The sequence below is a fragment of the Anomaloglossus baeobatrachus genome, unplaced genomic scaffold, assembly GCF_048569485.1.
Source record: "Anomaloglossus baeobatrachus isolate aAnoBae1 unplaced genomic scaffold, aAnoBae1.hap1 Scaffold_4505, whole genome shotgun sequence".
In the NCBI taxonomy this organism is placed as follows: domain Eukaryota; kingdom Metazoa; phylum Chordata; class Amphibia; order Anura; family Aromobatidae; genus Anomaloglossus; species Anomaloglossus baeobatrachus.
This window is the reverse complement of record NW_027443844.1, coordinates 1-22068: the sequence shown is the minus strand read 5'-3', so window position 1 is coordinate 22068 and position 22068 is coordinate 1. Positions and strand designations below refer to the sequence as shown.

Genomic DNA, 22068 nt, shown 5'->3' with positions numbered 1-22068 from the left:
CAGCTCCGGGAACTCAAGCAGGAACCAGCCATGGCAAGCAAGCCAGAGAAGGCAGCCAGGAAGGCTCAGGACCCAGGGACCTCCAGGAAGGCTCATCCAGAGGCTTCTTCGGCCCAAGAGGCCCCTACCTCCGACGCCAGCCAGCCGGAGGGAGCCCGGACGCCGCCTGAAAAGGCTCCAACCCTGGAGCCTTGGATGCGGCAGACGGTCGCCCTGAAGCTAAAGGCGGTGGATGGTAGGTTGCCGGACATGTCCAGCGACGTGTTCTGCAAGAAGATGATTCTGGATCAGGGCTTCTCCAGGGCGGAAACCCTGAGTGTCCAGACCTTCATGACTGGCATTTTTCTGGTAACCTTTGCCACGGTGAATGCCTGCAGGAGATACTGGGAGGCGATGAACGCAGCGATGCCGGACTCCCCTTTTCATTCTTTTTTAGGATCCTGTCCTATACAGAGGGATGAGAAGAGGATCACGGTCTCCATGCGGAACCCGCACACCCCAGGAAGAGACATCTCCACGTTCCTGGGACGTCTCTGCACAGTGGTGAGGGAGCCATCCCACATCCTTAACGGCAACGGATTCTGGACGGGTAAGTGGTCAGTAACCGTTCGACTCTACAGGGAACCAGCATCCGAGGATGGTCTCCAGCACCTGCCCCCGACATTCTCTCTGGGAAACTCCTATGGTCTCATCTACTACCCGGACATGCCACACAACTGCAGGAAATGTGGCGGGAAAGGGCATTCGATGAAGACCTGCAAGGAGGACGCCTGCAGGGTTTGCCGGGTGACAGGACACAGCTCCAAGGACTGCCCAAAGAAGAAGACTTGCAACCTATGTGGACAGGCGGACCACCTTTACAAGGACTGCCCACAGCGGGAGAAATCCTGGGCAAGGGTTGCCGCGGCGACCCAGTATCGGGTAGTCACAGCTTCGTCGACCAAGGCAGCTACGACCAAGGCCACAGAGGCCAAGGACAAGGCGGCCAAGAACCCGGCGACCGTGGCTCCAGCCGATGCCCCAGCAGCCACGGAGTCCAGGGAAAAGAAGGGTAAGAAAACTGCTGCCCCCTCCCTGGTCCCCCCCCCTGTCACCCCTGTCCAAACCCCTCCCCCCCCGGCCAACCCTACTGAGGATTCCACTACCTCCACCTCATTTCCCTACTCCTCAGCTGGTCTCCTCACCCCCCCCCCAAAGCCCACTCTCCCTCCCCAGACCATGAGAGCAGAGGGCCTCAGCACTCTTGCACTTTTCACCGAGGAGGATTTTCCAGCTCTTGTCTCCTCAGGTACAGGCCAAAGGAAAAGGAAGGTGGAAGATAGTCCTGTCGCAGAACCTTCCAAGCTGTTCATTGTGGACCTTAACCCACCCCAGGAAGAGGAGGATGGCCTCCTCCCAGAACCGGACGTGTTGGAGCAGATGGTGGAGTCCCTTGTGGCCGAAGAAGAAATGGAGGAGTCGGAAGCCACTGAGGCACCATCCCTGCTTGATCAGCTAGCAGAAGAGGGTCTGCTGGAGATACCCTTACCAGCAGGTGCCAAAGAGGAAGAACCGCCCGACCGGAGTGGTAACTAAGGCACACCGCCTGCTCTAACTTTCTCTTTCCTCCAATGACTGCTAACATTAACATCTTTTCCATTAATGTTAGGAGCATCAGAGACAAGTTCCGACGTCAGACAATTTTTGCGTTCCTTAACACTCAGTCTAGTGATGTATTTTTCCTGCAGGAATGCTCCCTTCCCTCCTCTAGGTCCTTCAACCATCTGGCCAGGGAGTGGACCCATGGCCCATCCTACTGGTCTGGCGGGGGCGACTGTAGGTCCGCGGGGGTCGCCGTGCTGATCAGGGGAAGCGCCTTCACATTGGACTCTGTTCAGGAAATCGTCTGCGGCAGGTTACTGCTCGTGGATGGCACCTGGGCGGGAGAACCTGTCAGGTTCATCAATGTGTATGCTTCTCCTGTGAAGAGCGATCGACTGGAGCTCCTCCAAGCCCTGCGCCCTCAGCTCGCTACCGCCAGGACGGTAGTGATGGCCGGGGATTTCAACTGCCCGATTGAGGAGGATGGACGCAGTTCTGGAACGGCTGCCAAGTTGGACGTCACATCCAAACTGCTCATTGAGATGGTGACCGAAGCCTCTCTTGTGGACGTTGTTGGCTCCATCGGACACGGATCCGTGAACTATTCATGGTGCCGATCCGATGGCTCGCTGCGTTCCAGGATTGACTTTGTGTTTACCTCTCGGGCGGTTGGGCGGAGTGGGCACTCGATGGTCCCCTGCTTCTTCTCTGACCACAGAGCCATTCACTTTCAAGGTGTGCTGGGCCATGGCTTCCCCATTGGCCCGGGCTCCTGGAAGCTGAACTGCTCTCTGCTGGAAAAGGGTGAGATTCTGGAGGAGCTTAGAGCTGCCTACTCCACGTGGCGGGCCTACAAGGCGGGCTTCCAGTCTGTTTCTGACTGGTGGGAATACGTTAAACTCGAGTTCCGTTTCTTCTTTCAGGCAAAGAGTCAACAACAGGCGTGTCTGAAGAGGAGGGACTTCAGGAGACTCCAGCGTGAGCTGCGTTCCCTGCAGGACCTTCTTCGATGCGGCTGGGACGTGAGAGAGGAGCTGGAGGAGACTAAGAGGAGCCTGAAAAGGCACTTCGAGGAGGAGTCCGAGCGAATTGTCTTCCGTTCCAAAGTGGAGAACCTGGAGAAGGGTGAGAAATGTAACTCGTTCTTTTTCAGGAAACTCCACGCCGGTCACACGCCCATGAATGAACTACGAGACGAGAGTGGAAACATGCGACGCGGGAAAGAGAACGTGATGAAGGTCGTCAGCGACTTCTACAGCGAACTCTACGCCCGCAAGACTACTGACCCCGAGGCCGCCGATAAGTTCCTGTCAGGTATCACTAACCATCTTGACCCTGCAGACGCGGCGGCCATGGATGTTCCTCTGACGGTGGACGAGCTGCTCTCGGCCGCCAAATCCTTTAGTTCTGGCAGGACACCGGGCAGTGACGGCCTCCCAGCAGAGCTCTATGTAGCGCTGGGAGACCTAATCTGTCCGGACCTGTTAGGGCTGTATGAGGAGATGGTGGTGGAGGGCAGAATGCCTCCATCTCTGAGGGAAGGAATGGTCACGATCCTGTACAAGCGTAAAGGAGAGAGGTGCGACCTGAAGAATTGGCGTCCCATCACCCTTCTGAACGTCGACTACAAGATCCTGGCCAAGACGATGGCAACGAGATTGAAGACTGTTATCGGACGGATCATCCACCCGGATCAGACCTGCGGCATCCCCGGACGTCGCATCGCAGACAGCCTGGCTCTCATGCGGGACACGGTCGAGTACATCAAAGCCCGCCGGGTGCACGCAGCCCTGATCTCGTTGGATCAGGAAAAGGCCTTCGACCGTGTTTCCCATGAGTTCCTGGGCAAAGCTCTGCACAGGTTAGGTTTGGGTAACATGTTTTGCTTGTATGTCCAACTAATGTATTTTGATATTCACAGCTCGGTGTTGGTGAACGGCTGGAAGACTGACCCCTTCCCGGTCCTCTCAGGGGTCAGACAAGGCTGTCCTCTGTCACCTCTTCTTTTTGTTTGTGTTATAGAACTCTTTGCAGAGGCTATCCGGCGGAATGGAGAGATCAGAGGGATCACCGCACCAGGACCAGAACGCTTCGAGGTCAAGTGCTCGCTCTACATGGACGACGTGACCGTCTTCTGCGCGGACCGGCGCTCAGTCGACACCCTCGTCCAGACCTGTGAGACCTTCGGACGGGCTTCGGGAGCCAAAGTCAACTGCGGGAAGTCGGAAGCCATGCTCTTCGGGGACTGGCAGCCGGCCTCTTCCGCCCCCTTCCCTTTCAGCATCCAGCCGGATTTCATCAAGGTTCTTGGAGTCTGGTTCGGGAAGGAAGGAGCAGCCCTCAAGTCCTGGGAGGAACGCTTGACCAAGATCACCCAACGGATCGGTCTGTGGAGCCTCAGACGCCTCACCTGTGAGGGCAAAGCACTGGTCCTGCGTAACGAGGTACTGCCCGTGCTGCAGTACACGGCCCAGGCCTGGCCCCCCCTTGCCACCGTGTGCAGGGCCATTACCAGGACGGTGTTTCGTTTTGTCTGGGGATCCAAGATGGACAGAGTAAAGCGGAGCATCATGTACAAGGATCCTCGCAAGGGTGGGAAGGGCGTACCCGATATCCCCACCCTCCTGCGATCCTCCTTCGTATGTGACTGCGTTCGCCGAACTCTGCGAGTCAAGAGAGGTTCCGCGGGTGGGTCCATGTCTCGCTTCTTCCTGCTCCCCCTTTGGAGACGGTTAGGCTGGGACAAGTGGGACAGCTCCTTCCCCTACAACTGGACGGCGCCATGGTTCTACGGAGACGTGGTTCGGTTTGTGAGGGAACACCAACTGGAGGGACTCAAGCCTGATTTGTGGAAGCCAAAGACTATCCACAAACTCATCAGAGCCAAGGACGAAATGGAGAACATTCCAGGACTTCATCACGACACACTGGAGACTGTTTGGACAAACGTGTCATCGGCTGGATTGACCAACGGGCACAAGGACTTGTCATGGATGGCGATACAGGGCGGACTGCCCGTCCGGTCATTCATGCACGCCCGGAACCTGTGCAAAACCCGGTACTGCCCAAGGTGCCCCTTCGTGGAGGAAACATCGCTGCACGCCTTTTGGGACTGCCGTTTCGCACAGCGCCTGTTGGTTGCCCTGGAGGATGACCTGAGGAACTCCGTCCCCAGAGAGAGCCTATCGTACCATTCCGTACTTTATGGACTCTTCCCTGGGACTCACACCGTTGGAGCCATCCAGGAGGCTTGGCGCCTTATGAACTGCTTTAAGGACGCTATTTGGGTCGCCAGGAACCGGCTCATCTTGAAGAGGGAGAGGATGTCTATCCAGGATTGCCGCAGGCTGATCCACAGCCTGCTCAGAGACTATTCCATCATGGACAGTCCGGACGACAGCGCCGAGGAGGAGGTTTAGACCTCTTCCATGCCCCCTCCCTCCTTTTCCCGTTATGTGCGTCTTTCAATAAAGCTTCGGGCCTGTGATTTCCCCACCCTATCCCCCTTTTCCCCTACCCCCATCCCCCAATCGCCGGTTCGTCGTTATTTATTGTCTAACTTTTTCTTTCAGCTTGAGTGTTATGGATAAGCATAGGAGTGTGATGTATAGTTTAGTGCGTCGTACTCTATGGCTATGTAAGAAGGATTGTATAGTTCTGTGTGTACGGGGCTGCGGCACTGTACACGGTTTGTTACCTTTTTGTGAGTAGTGCATGATAATAAAGATGCTGTTAAATCAAAAAAATCTGTTCTTATCAGTTTAATATCTGATACGTCCCCTATCTGGGGACCATATATTAAATGGATTTTTAGAACAGGGAGATGGAAAAAGAGCTTGCTCTGTCCACTCCACGCATTGACCTGGTATTGCAGTACCTCCAGGAACGGTGCACCCCTTCTTAACCCAGTTTCCAAAAGCAGAACTCAATTCACCTGATTCATATTAGCCCGATTTAATGAATTGGAAGAAAGCATACGTCTTCATATGCACCTCAATTTGGCCCATTCACTTTTCACACTTCCTCCTTTTGTTTTTTATCTTTCACACTTTTGACTTTCTTTATTCATCCAAATAGCAAACTCATCACCACTCAACCTGACCAACTCGGCTATGTCCCCGTGCTGCAGTTCTCTGTCTTATCTAGATCATTTGCAATTGAATGGAATAGATCCCTTTTGGACAAAGTGGATTCACCTGCTGCTGCAGTGACCACAGGTGTGATAACATCTAGAATTGGCATCTGGTGCGATCTCTCCGCTTCCACTCCAAAGAAAGTTACCTGTTTATTCCTATCATGCATTGGTTTTTGGGGTTTTCTTTGAGTAATGATGATCTCTTTAGTAGTCTGTTGGCGCCCTCTCCTGGAGGAATAGTTTGCTTGCTCTTGGACATTCTAAAAGAGAGGTCATGATAGACATTGAGCTTCTGAGCTCAATTGGGGACAGTCATGGGTGATGAATGTTTGCAACCTACTGCGAAGCCTCATACCGCAATATAAGGAACGTCAAATACTAAGAAAGGGCGGCCTATGAAAGAATTACTACTTTCAATAAGTACACTTAAACGGCTAATTGGGAATAGAAAAACTGTAAAAAGCCCTCTGAGAAAGCCCCCCTCTAACCTTTGATAGTAAGCTTTTCTGTAGTCTGCCTGTTGATGTATTTTCCGTTTGAACTGTGCACAACATGAAGAGACGGAACACTGGCGGCTTGTCACAATGCCCCCCGATGACATCACAATAGCGCTGCTGCCTAGAAAACAAGCTGCGCAGAAGAAGTTGTTCTTTGGGTGGGAGGGTGGGCTAGTGGAAGGAGGGGGCAATCTCTTTTTTTCCCGGGTGGTAGGGGGATGACAGGAGAAGGGAAGCGGGTGGTGAGAAAGGTACAGAGGGCAGGGTTTGGGGGCTGGGAAGGAAAGGGAAAAGATTAGGGTTTGGGGATGATGAAAGGGCTTTCTACGGGTAAGGATGGCAAAGGGTGGCAGTGACGGAAAGTCAGGCAACCTGTCCTGTCCGTCTTTTTGTATCGTGAATTGGAAAGACTGCAAGGGGGAGGGGAGTTGCTTGCGCCCTAAAGGAGGAGTTATTCAGATTCATTGCAGTGGGCGGCGGCTGCAAAACGCACCATTCTTCTTGTTTTGGCTCTGCAAAGCAGCCTTTTCAAGGGTTGGCTTGGGTGACAAAATGTCTTGTGTAGGCGTGGGTTTGTCTCCCTCTCGCTCTCTCTCCCTAAGATGTGTCCGGCATAGGCCAGGGTGCCACTCGAGGCCCAAACCAATTCTGGTTATCGCTTCTCGGCCTTTTGGCTAAGATCAAGTGTAGTATCTGTTCTTATCAGTTTAATATCTGATACGTCCCCTATCTGGGGACCATATATTAAATGGATTTTTAGAACAGGGAGATGGAAAAAGAGCTTGCTCTGTCCACTCCACGCATTGACCTGGTATTGCAGTACCTCCAGGAACGGTGCACCCCTTCTTAACCCAGTTTCCAAAAGCAGAACTCAATTCACCTGATTCATATTAGCCCGATTTAATGAATTGGAAGAAAGCATACGTCTTCATATGCACCTCAATTTGGCCCATTCACTTTTCACACTTCCTCCTTTTGTTTTTTATCTTTCACACTTTTGACTTTCTTTATTCATCCAAATAGCAAACTCATCACCACTCAACCTGACCAACTCGGCTATGTCCCCGTGCTGCAGTTCTCTGTCTTATCTAGATCATTTGCAATTGAATGGAATAGATCCCTTTTGGACAAAGTGGATTCACCTGCTGCTGCAGTGACCACAGGTGTGATAACATCTAGAATTGGCATCTGGTGCGATCTCTCCGCTTCCACTCCAAAGAAAGTTACCTGTTTATTCCTATCATGCATTGGTTTTTGGGGTTTTCTTTGAGTAATGATGATCTCTTTAGTAGTCTGTTGGCGCCCTCTCCTGGAGGAATAGTTTGCTTGCTCTTGGACATTCTAAAAGAGAGGTCATGATAGACATTGAGCTTCTGAGCTCAATTGGGGACAGTCATGGGTGATGAATGTTTGCAACCTACTGCGAAGCCTCATACCGCAATATAAGGAACGTCAAATACTAAGAAAGGGCGGCCTATGAAAGAATTACTACTTTCAATAAGTACACTTAAACGGCTAATTGGGAATAGAAAAACTGTAAAAAGCCCTCTGAGAAAGCCCCCCTCTAACCTTTGATAGTAAGCTTTTCTGTAGTCTGCCTGTTGATGTATTTTCCGTTTGAACTGTGCACAACATGAAGAGACGGAACACTGGCGGCTTGTCACAATGCCCCCCGATGACATCACAATAGCGCTGCTGCCTAGAAAACAAGCTGCGCAGAAGAAGTTGTTCTTTGGGTGGGAGGGTGGGCTAGTGGAAGGAGGGGGCAATCTCTTTTTTTCCCGGGTGGTAGGGGGATGACAGGAGAAGGGAAGCGGGTGGTGAGAAAGGTACAGAGGGCAGGGTTTGGGGGCTGGGAAGGAAAGGGAAAAGATTAGGGTTTGGGGATGATGAAAGGGCTTTCTACGGGTAAGGATGGCAAAGGGTGGCAGTGACGGAAAGTCAGGCAACCTGTCCTGTCCGTCTTTTTGTATCGTGAATTGGAAAGACTGCAAGGGGGAGGGGAGTTGCTTGCGCCCTAAAGGAGGAGTTATTCAGATTCATTGCAGTGGGCGGCGGCTGCAAAACGCACCATTCTTCTTGTTTTGGCTCTGCAAAGCAGCCTTTTCAAGGGTTGGCTTGGGTGACAAAATGTCTTGTGTAGGCGTGGGTTTGTCTCCCTCTCGCTCTCTCTCCCTAAGATGTGTCCGGCATAGGCCAGGGTGCCACTCGAGGCCCAAACCAATTCTGGTTATCGCTTCTCGGCCTTTTGGCTAAGATCAAGTGTAGTATCGTTCGAAAAGGTGGTTTAAGGCTCCGGCCACCTTAGTACAATGATGCAATGCACACTGGAAGGTTGCGCTTGTTAGTACTTTGGGAGGATAGTATATCCATCTAGAGGAAACCATGGCCCTACCAGGATCGAGGCTATTAGACTGAGTAAGTGTGGGGGTTATGGTGCAATGTGCCCCAGGAATGGACACCCTGGAGGGAGTCTGAACTTGCTAGGTTGGGACCCTGGTAAGCCTCAGACTCTGTCGCACGCCGCGCCTTGCCTATTCATACTTTCCAAGCATATTGCCCTATCCCGGCCTTCTGGCTAAGAAGGGAAATTTTTATAATCCCGGTCGGAGGTCCGGTCAGCTTTGGGCTGAGAAACCAACACCCGGTTGGAGGTCCGGGTCAGCTTTGGCTGAGAAACCAACACCCGGTTGGAGGTCCGGTTAGCCTTGGGCTGAGAAACCAACACCCGGTTGGAGGTCCGGTCAGCCTTGGGCTGAGAAACCAACACCCGGTTGGAGGTCCGGTCAGCCTTGGGCTGAGAAACCAACACCGGTTGACGGTCCGGGCAGTCTCGGCTGCGAAACCAACGACTAGTAGCTCCCTACTCCACTTGGGTAAGATGCCTCGGTGGACGCTGGGAGCAACAACAAGGCTCAACCAGGCTTCGGCTTGGGGGAGCACCGAAGATCCCTGACCCTCGCTGTGGCCTTCTGGCTCGGAGGGACGGGGTTGATTTTTGGGGATCCTCTTCTCACGGAGGGGTCCACACGAATCCTAGCCTTTGCACTGTTTTTGGTGTGACTTCGGTCATGCATTTTTGCGGTGCTTTGGAAAGCTTCATTAAATCAAAAATCTGTTCTTATCAGTTTAATATCTGATACGTCCCCTATCTGGGGACCATATATTAAATGGATTTTTAGAACAGGGAGATGGAAAAAGAGCTTGCTCTGTCCACTCCACGCATTGACCTGGTATTGCAGTACCTCCAGGAACGGTGCACCCCTTCTTAACCCAGTTTCCAAAAGCAGAACTCAATTCACCTGATTCATATTAGCCCGATTTAATGAATTGGAAGAAAGCATACGTCTTCATATGCACCTCAATTTGGCCCATTCACTTTTCACACTTCCTCCTTTTGTTTTTTATCTTTCACACTTTTGACTTTCTTTATTCATCCAAATAGCAAACTCATCACCACTCAACCTGACCAACTCGGCTATGTCCCCGTGCTGCAGTTCTCTGTCTTATCTAGATCATTTGCAATTGAATGGAATAGATCCCTTTTGGACAAAGTGGATTCACCTGCTGCTGCAGTGACCACAGGTGTGATAACATCTAGAATTGGCATCTGGTGCGATCTCTCCGCTTCCACTCCAAAGAAAGTTACCTGTTTATTCCTATCATGCATTGGTTTTTGGGGTTTTCTTTGAGTAATGATGATCTCTTTAGTAGTCTGTTGGCGCCCTCTCCTGGAGGAATAGTTTGCTTGCTCTTGGACATTCTAAAAGAGAGGTCATGATAGACATTGAGCTTCTGAGCTCAATTGGGGACAGTCATGGGTGATGAATGTTTGCAACCTACTGCGAAGCCTCATACCGCAATATAAGGAACGTCAAATACTAAGAAAGGGCGGCCTATGAAAGAATTACTACTTTCAATAAGTACACTTAAACGGCTAATTGGGAATAGAAAAACTGTAAAAAGCCCTCTGAGAAAGCCCCCCTCTAACCTTTGATAGTAAGCTTTTCTGTAGTCTGCCTGTTGATGTATTTTCCGTTTGAACTGTGCACAACATGAAGAGACGGAACACTGGCGGCTTGTCACAATGCCCCCCGATGACATCACAATAGCGCTGCTGCCTAGAAAACAAGCTGCGCAGAAGAAGTTGTTCTTTGGGTGGGAGGGTGGGCTAGTGGAAGGAGGGGGCAATCTCTTTTTTTCCCGGGTGGTAGGGGGATGACAGGAGAAGGGAAGCGGGTGGTGAGAAAGGTACAGAGGGCAGGGTTTGGGGGCTGGGAAGGAAAGGGAAAAGATTAGGGTTTGGGGATGATGAAAGGGCTTTCTACGGGTAAGGATGGCAAAGGGTGGCAGTGACGGAAAGTCAGGCAACCTGTCCTGTCCGTCTTTTTGTATCGTGAATTGGAAAGACTGCAAGGGGGAGGGGAGTTGCTTGCGCCCTAAAGGAGGAGTTATTCAGATTCATTGCAGTGGGCGGCGGCTGCAAAACGCACCATTCTTCTTGTTTTGGCTCTGCAAAGCAGCCTTTTCAAGGGTTGGCTTGGGTGACAAAATGTCTTGTGTAGGCGTGGGTTTGTCTCCCTCTCGCTCTCTCTCCCTAAGATGTGTCCGGCATAGGCCAGGGTGCCACTCGAGGCCCAAACCAATTCTGGTTATCGCTTCTCGGCCTTTTGGCTAAGATCAAGTGTAGTATCTGTTCTTATCAGTTTAATATCTGATACGTCCCCTATCTGGGGACCATATATTAAATGGATTTTTAGAACAGGGAGATGGAAAAAGAGCTTGCTCTGTCCACTCCACGCATTGACCTGGTATTGCAGTACCTCCAGGAACGGTGCACCCCTTCTTAACCCAGTTTCCAAAAGCAGAACTCAATTCACCTGATTCATATTAGCCCGATTTAATGAATTGGAAGAAAGCATACGTCTTCATATGCACCTCAATTTGGCCCATTCACTTTTCACACTTCCTCCTTTTGTTTTTTATCTTTCACACTTTTGACTTTCTTTATTCATCCAAATAGCAAACTCATCACCACTCAACCTGACCAACTCGGCTATGTCCCCGTGCTGCAGTTCTCTGTCTTATCTAGATCATTTGCAATTGAATGGAATAGATCCCTTTTGGACAAAGTGGATTCACCTGCTGCTGCAGTGACCACAGGTGTGATAACATCTAGAATTGGCATCTGGTGCGATCTCTCCGCTTCCACTCCAAAGAAAGTTACCTGTTTATTCCTATCATGCATTGGTTTTTGGGGTTTTCTTTGAGTAATGATGATCTCTTTAGTAGTCTGTTGGCGCCCTCTCCTGGAGGAATAGTTTGCTTGCTCTTGGACATTCTAAAAGAGAGGTCATGATAGACATTGAGCTTCTGAGCTCAATTGGGGACAGTCATGGGTGATGAATGTTTGCAACCTACTGCGAAGCCTCATACCGCAATATAAGGAACGTCAAATACTAAGAAAGGGCGGCCTATGAAAGAATTACTACTTTCAATAAGTACACTTAAACGGCTAATTGGGAATAGAAAAACTGTAAAAAGCCCTCTGAGAAAGCCCCCCTCTAACCTTTGATAGTAAGCTTTTCTGTAGTCTGCCTGTTGATGTATTTTCCGTTTGAACTGTGCACAACATGAAGAGACGGAACACTGGCGGCTTGTCACAATGCCCCCCGATGACATCACAATAGCGCTGCTGCCTAGAAAACAAGCTGCGCAGAAGAAGTTGTTCTTTGGGTGGGAGGGTGGGCTAGTGGAAGGAGGGGGCAATCTCTTTTTTTCCCGGGTGGTAGGGGGATGACAGGAGAAGGGAAGCGGGTGGTGAGAAAGGTACAGAGGGCAGGGTTTGGGGGCTGGGAAGGAAAGGGAAAAGATTAGGGTTTGGGGATGATGAAAGGGCTTTCTACGGGTAAGGATGGCAAAGGGTGGCAGTGACGGAAAGTCAGGCAACCTGTCCTGTCCGTCTTTTTGTATCGTGAATTGGAAAGACTGCAAGGGGGAGGGGAGTTGCTTGCGCCCTAAAGGAGGAGTTATTCAGATTCATTGCAGTGGGCGGCGGCTGCAAAACGCACCATTCTTCTTGTTTTGGCTCTGCAAAGCAGCCTTTTCAAGGGTTGGCTTGGGTGACAAAATGTCTTGTGTAGGCGTGGGTTTGTCTCCCTCTCGCTCTCTCTCCCTAAGATGTGTCCGGCATAGGCCAGGGTGCCACTCGAGGCCCAAACCAATTCTGGTTATCGCTTCTCGGCCTTTTGGCTAAGATCAAGTGTAGTATCTGTTCTTATCAGTTTAATATCTGATACGTCCCCTATCTGGGGACCATATATTAAATGGATTTTTAGAACAGGGAGATGGAAAAAGAGCTTGCTCTGTCCACTCCACGCATTGACCTGGTATTGCAGTACCTCCAGGAACGGTGCACCCCTTCTTAACCCAGTTTCCAAAAGCAGAACTCAATTCACCTGATTCATATTAGCCCGATTTAATGAATTGGAAGAAAGCATACGTCTTCATATGCACCTCAATTTGGCCCATTCACTTTTCACACTTCCTCCTTTTGTTTTTTATCTTTCACACTTTTGACTTTCTTTATTCATCCAAATAGCAAACTCATCACCACTCAACCTGACCAACTCGGCTATGTCCCCGTGCTGCAGTTCTCTGTCTTATCTAGATCATTTGCAATTGAATGGAATAGATCCCTTTTGGACAAAGTGGATTCACCTGCTGCTGCAGTGACCACAGGTGTGATAACATCTAGAATTGGCATCTGGTGCGATCTCTCCGCTTCCACTCCAAAGAAAGTTACCTGTTTATTCCTATCATGCATTGGTTTTTGGGGTTTTCTTTGAGTAATGATGATCTCTTTAGTAGTCTGTTGGCGCCCTCTCCTGGAGGAATAGTTTGCTTGCTCTTGGACATTCTAAAAGAGAGGTCATGATAGACATTGAGCTTCTGAGCTCAATTGGGGACAGTCATGGGTGATGAATGTTTGCAACCTACTGCGAAGCCTCATACCGCAATATAAGGAACGTCAAATACTAAGAAAGGGCGGCCTATGAAAGAATTACTACTTTCAATAAGTACACTTAAACGGCTAATTGGGAATAGAAAAACTGTAAAAAGCCCTCTGAGAAAGCCCCCCTCTAACCTTTGATAGTAAGCTTTTCTGTAGTCTGCCTGTTGATGTATTTTCCGTTTGAACTGTGCACAACATGAAGAGACGGAACACTGGCGGCTTGTCACAATGCCCCCCGATGACATCACAATAGCGCTGCTGCCTAGAAAACAAGCTGCGCAGAAGAAGTTGTTCTTTGGGTGGGAGGGTGGGCTAGTGGAAGGAGGGGGCAATCTCTTTTTTTCCCGGGTGGTAGGGGGATGACAGGAGAAGGGAAGCGGGTGGTGAGAAAGGTACAGAGGGCAGGGTTTGGGGGCTGGGAAGGAAAGGGAAAAGATTAGGGTTTGGGGATGATGAAAGGGCTTTCTACGGGTAAGGATGGCAAAGGGTGGCAGTGACGGAAAGTCAGGCAACCTGTCCTGTCCGTCTTTTTGTATCGTGAATTGGAAAGACTGCAAGGGGGAGGGGAGTTGCTTGCGCCCTAAAGGAGGAGTTATTCAGATTCATTGCAGTGGGCGGCGGCTGCAAAACGCACCATTCTTCTTGTTTTGGCTCTGCAAAGCAGCCTTTTCAAGGGTTGGCTTGGGTGACAAAATGTCTTGTGTAGGCGTGGGTTTGTCTCCCTCTCGCTCTCTCTCCCTAAGATGTGTCCGGCATAGGCCAGGGTGCCACTCGAGGCCCAAACCAATTCTGGTTATCGCTTCTCGGCCTTTTGGCTAAGATCAAGTGTAGTATCTGTTCTTATCAGTTTAATATCTGATACGTCCCCTATCTGGGGACCATATATTAAATGGATTTTTAGAACAGGGAGATGGAAAAAGAGCTTGCTCTGTCCACTCCACGCATTGACCTGGTATTGCAGTACCTCCAGGAACGGTGCACCCCTTCTTAACCCAGTTTCCAAAAGCAGAACTCAATTCACCTGATTCATATTAGCCCGATTTAATGAATTGGAAGAAAGCATACGTCTTCATATGCACCTCAATTTGGCCCATTCACTTTTCACACTTCCTCCTTTTGTTTTTTATCTTTCACACTTTTGACTTTCTTTATTCATCCAAATAGCAAACTCATCACCACTCAACCTGACCAACTCGGCTATGTCCCCGTGCTGCAGTTCTCTGTCTTATCTAGATCATTTGCAATTGAATGGAATAGATCCCTTTTGGACAAAGTGGATTCACCTGCTGCTGCAGTGACCACAGGTGTGATAACATCTAGAATTGGCATCTGGTGCGATCTCTCCGCTTCCACTCCAAAGAAAGTTACCTGTTTATTCCTATCATGCATTGGTTTTTGGGGTTTTCTTTGAGTAATGATGATCTCTTTAGTAGTCTGTTGGCGCCCTCTCCTGGAGGAATAGTTTGCTTGCTCTTGGACATTCTAAAAGAGAGGTCATGATAGACATTGAGCTTCTGAGCTCAATTGGGGACAGTCATGGGTGATGAATGTTTGCAACCTACTGCGAAGCCTCATACCGCAATATAAGGAACGTCAAATACTAAGAAAGGGCGGCCTATGAAAGAATTACTACTTTCAATAAGTACACTTAAACGGCTAATTGGGAATAGAAAAACTGTAAAAAGCCCTCTGAGAAAGCCCCCCTCTAACCTTTGATAGTAAGCTTTTCTGTAGTCTGCCTGTTGATGTATTTTCCGTTTGAACTGTGCACAACATGAAGAGACGGAACACTGGCGGCTTGTCACAATGCCCCCCGATGACATCACAATAGCGCTGCTGCCTAGAAAACAAGCTGCGCAGAAGAAGTTGTTCTTTGGGTGGGAGGGTGGGCTAGTGGAAGGAGGGGGCAATCTCTTTTTTTCCCGGGTGGTAGGGGGATGACAGGAGAAGGGAAGCGGGTGGTGAGAAAGGTACAGAGGGCAGGGTTTGGGGGCTGGGAAGGAAAGGGAAAAGATTAGGGTTTGGGGATGATGAAAGGGCTTTCTACGGGTAAGGATGGCAAAGGGTGGCAGTGACGGAAAGTCAGGCAACCTGTCCTGTCCGTCTTTTTGTATCGTGAATTGGAAAGACTGCAAGGGGGAGGGGAGTTGCTTGCGCCCTAAAGGAGGAGTTATTCAGATTCATTGCAGTGGGCGGCGGCTGCAAAACGCACCATTCTTCTTGTTTTGGCTCTGCAAAGCAGCCTTTTCAAGGGTTGGCTTGGGTGACAAAATGTCTTGTGTAGGCGTGGCTTTGTCTCCCTCTCGCTCTCTCTCCCTAAGATGTGTCCGGCATAGGCCAGGGTGCCACTCGAGGCCCAAACCAATTCTGGTTATCGCTTCTCGGCCTTTTGGCTAAGATCAAGTGTAGTATCTGTTCTTATCAGTTTAATATCTGATACGTCCCCTATCTGGGGACCATATATTAAATGGATTTTTAGAACAGGGAGATGGAAAAAGAGCTTGCTCTGTCCACTCCACGCATTGACCTGGTATTGCAGTACCTCCAGGAACGGTGCACCCCTTCTTAACCCAGTTTCCAAAAGCAGAACTCAATTCACCTGATTCATATTAGCCCGATTTAATGAATTGGAAGAAAGCATACGTCTTCATATGCACCTCAATTTGGCCCATTCACTTTTCACACTTCCTCCTTTTGTTTTTTATCTTTCACACTTTTGACTTTCTTTATTCATCCAAATAGCAAACTCATCACCACTCAACCTGACCAACTCGGCTATGTCCCCGTGCTGCAGTTCTCTGTCTTATCTAGATCATTTGCAATTGAATGGAATAGATCCCTTTTGGACAAAGTGGATTCACCTGCTGCTGCAGTGACCACAGGTGTGATAACATCTAGAATTGGCATCTGGTGCGATCTCTCCGCTTCCACTCCAAAGAAAGTTACCTGTTTATTCCTATCATGCATTGGTTTTTGGGGTTTTCTTTGAGTAATGATGATCTCTTTAGTAGTCTGTTGGCGCCCTCTCCTGGAGGAATAGTTTGCTTGCTCTTGGACATTCTAAAAGAGAGGTCATGATAGACATTGAGCTTCTGAGCTCAATTGGGGACAGTCATGGGTGATGAATGTTTGCAACCTACTGCGAAGCCTCATACCGCAATATAAGGAACGTCAAATACTAAGAAAGGGCGGCCTATGAAAGAATTACTACTTTCAATAAGTACACTTAAACGGCTAATTGGGAATAGAAAAACTGTAAAAAGCCCTCTGAGAAAGCCCCCCTCTAACCTTTGATAGTAAGCTTTTCTGTAGTCTGCCTGTTGATGTATTTTCCGTTTGAACTGTGCACAACATGAAGAGACGGAACACTGGCGGCTTGTCACAATGCCCCCCGATGACATCACAATAGCGCTGCTGCCTAGAAAACAAGCTGCGCAGAAGAAGTTGTTCTTTGGGTGGGAGGGTGGGCTAGTGGAAGGAGGGGGCAATCTCTTTTTTTCCCGGGTGGTAGGGGGATGACAGGAGAAGGGAAGCGGGTGGTGAGAAAGGTACAGAGGGCAGGGTTTGGGGGCTGGGAAGGAAAGGGAAAAGATTAGGGTTTGGGGATGATGAAAGGGCTTTCTACGGGTAAGGATGGCAAAGGGTGGCAGTGACGGAAAGTCAGGCAACCTGTCCTGTCCGTCTTTTTGTATCGTGAATTGGAAAGACTGCAAGGGGGAGGGGAGTTGCTTGCGCCCTAAAGGAGGAGTTATTCAGATTCATTGCAGTGGGCGGCGGCTGCAAAACGCACCATTCTTCTTGTTTTGGCTCTGCAAAGCAGCCTTTTCAAGGGTTGGCTTGGGTGACAAAATGTCTTGTGTAGGCGTGGGTTTGTCTCCCTCTCGCTCTCTCTCCCTAAGATGTGTCCGGCATAGGCCAGGGTGCCACTCGAGGCCCAAACCAATTCTGGTTATCGCTTCTCGGCCTTTTGGCTAAGATCAAGTGTAGTATCTGTTCTTATCAGTTTAATATCTGATACGTCCCCTATCTGGGGACCATATATTAAATGGATTTTTAGAACAGGGAGATGGAAAAAGAGCTTGCTCTGTCCACTCCACGCATTGACCTGGTATTGCAGTACCTCCAGGAACGGTGCACCCCTTCTTAACCCAGTTTCCAAAAGCAGAACTCAATTCACCTGATTCATATTAGCCCGATTTAATGAATTGGAAGAAAGCATACGTCTTCATATGCACCTCAATTTGGCCCATTCACTTTTCACACTTCCTCCTTTTGTTTTTTATCTTTCACACTTTTGACTTTCTTTATTCATCCAAATAGCAAACTCATCACCACTCAACCTGACCAACTCGGCTATGTCCCCGTGCTGCAGTTCTCTGTCTTATCTAGATCATTTGCAATTGAATGGAATAGATCCCTTTTGGACAAAGTGGATTCACCTGCTGCTGCAGTGACCACAGGTGTGATAACATCTAGAATTGGCATCTGGTGCGATCTCTCCGCTTCCACTCCAAAGAAAGTTACCTGTTTATTCCTATCATGCATTGGTTTTTGGGGTTTTCTTTGAGTAATGATGATCTCTTTAGTAGTCTGTTGGCGCCCTCTCCTGGAGGAATAGTTTGCTTGCTCTTGGACATTCTAAAAGAGAGGTCATGATAGACATTGAGCTTCTGAGCTCAATTGGGGACAGTCATGGGTGATGAATGTTTGCAACCTACTGCGAAGCCTCATACCGCAATATAAGGAACGTCAAATACTAAGAAAGGGCGGCCTATGAAAGAATTACTACTTTCAATAAGTACACTTAAACGGCTAATTGGGAATAGAAAAACTGTAAAAAGCCCTCTGAGAAAGCCCCCCTCTAACCTTTGATAGTAAGCTTTTCTGTAGTCTGCCTGTTGATGTATTTTCCGTTTGAACTGTGCACAACATGAAGAGACGGAACACTGGCGGCTTGTCACAATGCCCCCCGATGACATCACAATAGCGCTGCTGCCTAGAAAACAAGCTGCGCAGAAGAAGTTGTTCTTTGGGTGGGAGGGTGGGCTAGTGGAAGGAGGGGGCAATCTCTTTTTTTCCCGGGTGGTAGGGGGATGACAGGAGAAGGGAAGCGGGTGGTGAGAAAGGTACAGAGGGCAGGGTTTGGGGGCTGGGAAGGAAAGGGAAAAGATTAGGGTTTGGGGATGATGAAAGGGCTTTCTACGGGTAAGGATGGCAAAGGGTGGCAGTGACGGAAAGTCAGGCAACCTGTCCTGTCCGTCTTTTTGTATCGTGAATTGGAAAGACTGCAAGGGGGAGGGGAGTTGCTTGCGCCCTAAAGGAGGAGTTATTCAGATTCATTGCAGTGGGCGGCGGCTGCAAAACGCACCATTCTTCTTGTTTTGGCTCTGCAAAGCAGCCTTTTCAAGGGTTGGCTTGGGTGACAAAATGTCTTGTGTAGGCGTGGGTTTGTCTCCCTCTCGCTCTCTCTCCCTAAGATGTGTCCGGCATAGGCCAGGGTGCCACTCGAGGCCCAAACCAATTCTGGTTATCGCTTCTCGGCCTTTTGGCTAAGATCAAGTGTAGTATCTGTTCTTATCAGTTTAATATCTGATACGTCCCCTATCTGGGGACCATATATTAAATGGATTTTTAGAACAGGGAGATGGAAAAAGAGCTTGCTCTGTCCACTCCACGCATTGACCTGGTATTGCAGTACCTCCAGGAACGGTGCACCCCTTCTTAACCCAGTTTCCAAAAGCAGAACTCAATTCACCTGATTCATATTAGCCCGATTTAATGAATTGGAAGAAAGCATACGTCTTCATATGCACCTCAATTTGGCCCATTCACTTTTCACACTTCCTCCTTTTGTTTTTTATCTTTCACACTTTTGACTTTCTTTATTCATCCAAATAGCAAACTCATCACCACTCAACCTGACCAACTCGGCTATGTCCCCGTGCTGCAGTTCTCTGTCTTATCTAGATCATTTGCAATTGAATGGAATAGATCCCTTTTGGACAAAGTGGATTCACCTGCTGCTGCAGTGACCACAGGTGTGATAACATCTAGAATTGGCATCTGGTGCGATCTCTCCGCTTCCACTCCAAAGAAAGTTACCTGTTTATTCCTATCATGCATTGGTTTTTGGGGTTTTCTTTGAGTAATGATGATCTCTTTAGTAGTCTGTTGGCGCCCTCTCCTGGAGGAATAGTTTGCTTGCTCTTGGACATTCTAAAAGAGAGGTCATGATAGACATTGAGCTTCTGAGCTCAATTGGGGACAGTCATGGGTGATGAATGTTTGCAACCTACTGCGAAGCCTCATACCGCAATATAAGGAACGTCAAATACTAAGAAAGGGCGGCCTATGAAAGAATTACTACTTTCAATAAGTACACTTAAACGGCTAATTGGGAATAGAAAAACTGTAAAAAGCCCTCTGAGAAAGCCCCCCTCTAACCTTTGATAGTAAGCTTTTCTGTAGTCTGCCTGTTGATGTATTTTCCGTTTGAACTGTGCACAACATGAAGAGACGGAACACTGGCGGCTTGTCACAATGCCCCCCGATGACATCACAATAGCGCTGCTGCCTAGAAAACAAGCTGCGCAGAAGAAGTTGTTCTTTGGGTGGGAGGGTGGGCTAGTGGAAGGAGGGGGCAATCTCTTTTTTTCCCGGGTGGTAGGGGGATGACAGGAGAAGGGAAGCGGGTGGTGAGAAAGGTACAGAGGGCAGGGTTTGGGGGCTGGGAAGGAAAGGGAAAAGATTAGGGTTTGGGGATGATGAAAGGGCTTTCTACGGGTAAGGATGGCAAAGGGTGGCAGTGACGGAAAGTCAGGCAACCTGTCCTGTCCGTCTTTTTGTATCGTGAATTGGAAAGACTGCAAGGGGGAGGGGAGTTGCTTGCGCCCTAAAGGAGGAGTTATTCAGATTCATTGCAGTGGGCGGCGGCTGCAAAACGCACCATTCTTCTTGTTTTGGCTCTGCAAAGCAGCCTTTTCAAGGGTTGGCTTGGGTGACAAAATGTCTTGTGTAGGCGTGGGTTTGTCTCCCTCTCGCTCTCTCTCCCTAAGATGTGTCCGGCATAGGCCAGGGTGCCACTCGAGGCCCAAACCAATTCTGGTTATCGCTTCTCGGCCTTTTGGCTAAGATCAAGTGTAGTATCTGTTCTTATCAGTTTAATATCTGATACGTCCCCTATCTGGGGACCATATATTAAATGGATTTTTAGAACAGGGAGATGGAAAAAGAGCTTGCTCTGTCCACTCCACGCATTGACCTGGTATTGCAGTACCTCCAGGAACGGTGCACCCCTTCTTAACCCAGTTTCCAAAAGCAGAACTCAATTCACCTGATTCATATTAGCCCGATTTAATGAATTGGAAGAAAGCATACGTCTTCATATGCACCTCAATTTGGCCCATTCACTTTTCACACTTCCTCCTTTTGTTTTTTATCTTTCACACTTTTGACTTTCTTTATTCATCCAAATAGCAAACTCATCACCACTCAACCTGACCAACTCGGCTATGTCCCCGTGCTGCAGTTCTCTGTCTTATCTAGATCATTTGCAATTGAATGGAATAGATCCCTTTTGGACAAAGTGGATTCACCTGCTGCTGCAGTGACCACAGGTGTGATAACATCTAGAATTGGCATCTGGTGCGATCTCTCCGCTTCCACTCCAAAGAAAGTTACCTGTTTATTCCTATCATGCATTGGTTTTTGGGGTTTTCTTTGAGTAATGATGATCTCTTTAGTAGTCTGTTGGCGCCCTCTCCTGGAGGAATAGTTTGCTTGCTCTTGGACATTCTAAAAGAGAGGTCATGATAGACATTGAGCTTCTGAGCTCAATTGGGGACAGTCATGGGTGATGAATGTTTGCAACCTACTGCGAAGCCTCATACCGCAATATAAGGAACGTCAAATACTAAGAAAGGGCGGCCTATGAAAGAATTACTACTTTCAATAAGTACACTTAAACGGCTAATTGGGAATAGAAAAACTGTAAAAAGCCCTCTGAGAAAGCCCCCCTCTAACCTTTGATAGTAAGCTTTTCTGTAGTCTGCCTGTTGATGTATTTTCCGTTTGAACTGTGCACAACATGAAGAGACGGAACACTGGCGGCTTGTCACAATGCCCCCCGATGACATCACAATAGCGCTGCTGCCTAGAAAACAAGCTGCGCAGAAGAAGTTGTTCTTTGGGTGGGAGGGTGGGCTAGTGGAAGGAGGGGGCAATCTCTTTTTTTCCCGGGTGGTAGGGGGATGACAGGAGAAGGGAAGCGGGTGGTGAGAAAGGTACAGAGGGCAGGGTTTGGGGGCTGGGAAGGAAAGGGAAAAGATTAGGGTTTGGGGATGATGAAAGGGCTTTCTACGGGTAAGGATGGCAAAGGGTGGCAGTGACGGAAAGTCAGGCAACCTGTCCTGTCCGTCTTTTTGTATCGTGAATTGGAAAGACTGCAAGGGGGAGGGGAGTTGCTTGCGCCCTAAAGGAGGAGTTATTCAGATTCATTGCAGTGGGCGGCGGCTGCAAAACGCACCATTCTTCTTGTTTTGGCTCTGCAAAGCAGCCTTTTCAAGGGTTGGCTTGGGTGACAAAATGTCTTGTGTAGGCGTGGGTTTGTCTCCCTCTCGCTCTCTCTCCCTAAGATGTGTCCGGCATAGGCCAGGGTGCCACTCGAGGCCCAAACCAATTCTGGTTATCGCTTCTCGGCCTTTTGGCTAAGATCAAGTGTAGTATCTGTTCTTATCAGTTTAATATCTGATACGTCCCCTATCTGGGGACCATATATTAAATGGATTTTTAGAACAGGGAGATGGAAAAAGAGCTTGCTCTGTCCACTCCACGCATTGACC

At 49.0% G+C, this 22068-nt stretch overlaps 9 non-coding genes and 3 pseudogenes across 9 annotated transcripts; all 12 read left to right on the top strand.

Annotated features, from left to right (window-relative positions):
- The first annotated feature begins 5274 nt into the window (after nucleotides 1–5274).
- On the top strand, nucleotides 5275–5480 carry LOC142280274 (U2 spliceosomal RNA; annotated as a pseudogene).
- A 1387-nt stretch (nucleotides 5481–6867) lies between these two features.
- On the top strand, nucleotides 6868–7058 carry LOC142280267 (U2 spliceosomal RNA). Its single transcript, XR_012742571.1, has one exon. It is a non-coding gene; the product is annotated as a U2 spliceosomal RNA (small nuclear RNA).
- A 1387-nt stretch (nucleotides 7059–8445) lies between these two features.
- LOC142280280 (U2 spliceosomal RNA) lies at nucleotides 8446–8587 on the top strand (annotated as a pseudogene).
- Nucleotides 8588–9284: 697 nt separating this feature from the next.
- LOC142280277 (U2 spliceosomal RNA) lies at nucleotides 9285–9480 on the top strand. Its single transcript, XR_012742578.1, has one exon. It is a non-coding gene; the product is annotated as a U2 spliceosomal RNA (small nuclear RNA).
- A 1387-nt stretch (nucleotides 9481–10867) lies between these two features.
- Nucleotides 10868–11058, top strand: LOC142280266 (U2 spliceosomal RNA). The gene has a single exon (XR_012742570.1). It is a non-coding gene; the product is annotated as a U2 spliceosomal RNA (small nuclear RNA).
- A 1387-nt stretch (nucleotides 11059–12445) lies between these two features.
- Nucleotides 12446–12636, top strand: LOC142280265 (U2 spliceosomal RNA). The gene has a single exon (XR_012742569.1). It is a non-coding gene; the product is annotated as a U2 spliceosomal RNA (small nuclear RNA).
- Nucleotides 12637–14023: 1387 nt separating this feature from the next.
- On the top strand, nucleotides 14024–14214 carry LOC142280286 (U2 spliceosomal RNA). Its single transcript, XR_012742582.1, has one exon. It is a non-coding gene; the product is annotated as a U2 spliceosomal RNA (small nuclear RNA).
- A 1387-nt stretch (nucleotides 14215–15601) lies between these two features.
- LOC142280285 (U2 spliceosomal RNA) lies at nucleotides 15602–15792 on the top strand. Its single transcript, XR_012742581.1, has one exon. It is a non-coding gene; the product is annotated as a U2 spliceosomal RNA (small nuclear RNA).
- Nucleotides 15793–17179: 1387 nt separating this feature from the next.
- LOC142280284 (U2 spliceosomal RNA) lies at nucleotides 17180–17370 on the top strand. Its single transcript, XR_012742580.1, has one exon. It is a non-coding gene; the product is annotated as a U2 spliceosomal RNA (small nuclear RNA).
- A 1387-nt stretch (nucleotides 17371–18757) lies between these two features.
- LOC142280276 (U2 spliceosomal RNA) lies at nucleotides 18758–18948 on the top strand. Its single transcript, XR_012742577.1, has one exon. It is a non-coding gene; the product is annotated as a U2 spliceosomal RNA (small nuclear RNA).
- Nucleotides 18949–20335: 1387 nt separating this feature from the next.
- LOC142280264 (U2 spliceosomal RNA) lies at nucleotides 20336–20526 on the top strand. Its single transcript, XR_012742568.1, has one exon. It is a non-coding gene; the product is annotated as a U2 spliceosomal RNA (small nuclear RNA).
- A 1387-nt stretch (nucleotides 20527–21913) lies between these two features.
- Nucleotides 21914–22068, top strand: LOC142280273 (U2 spliceosomal RNA; annotated as a pseudogene; the record flags this gene model as incomplete).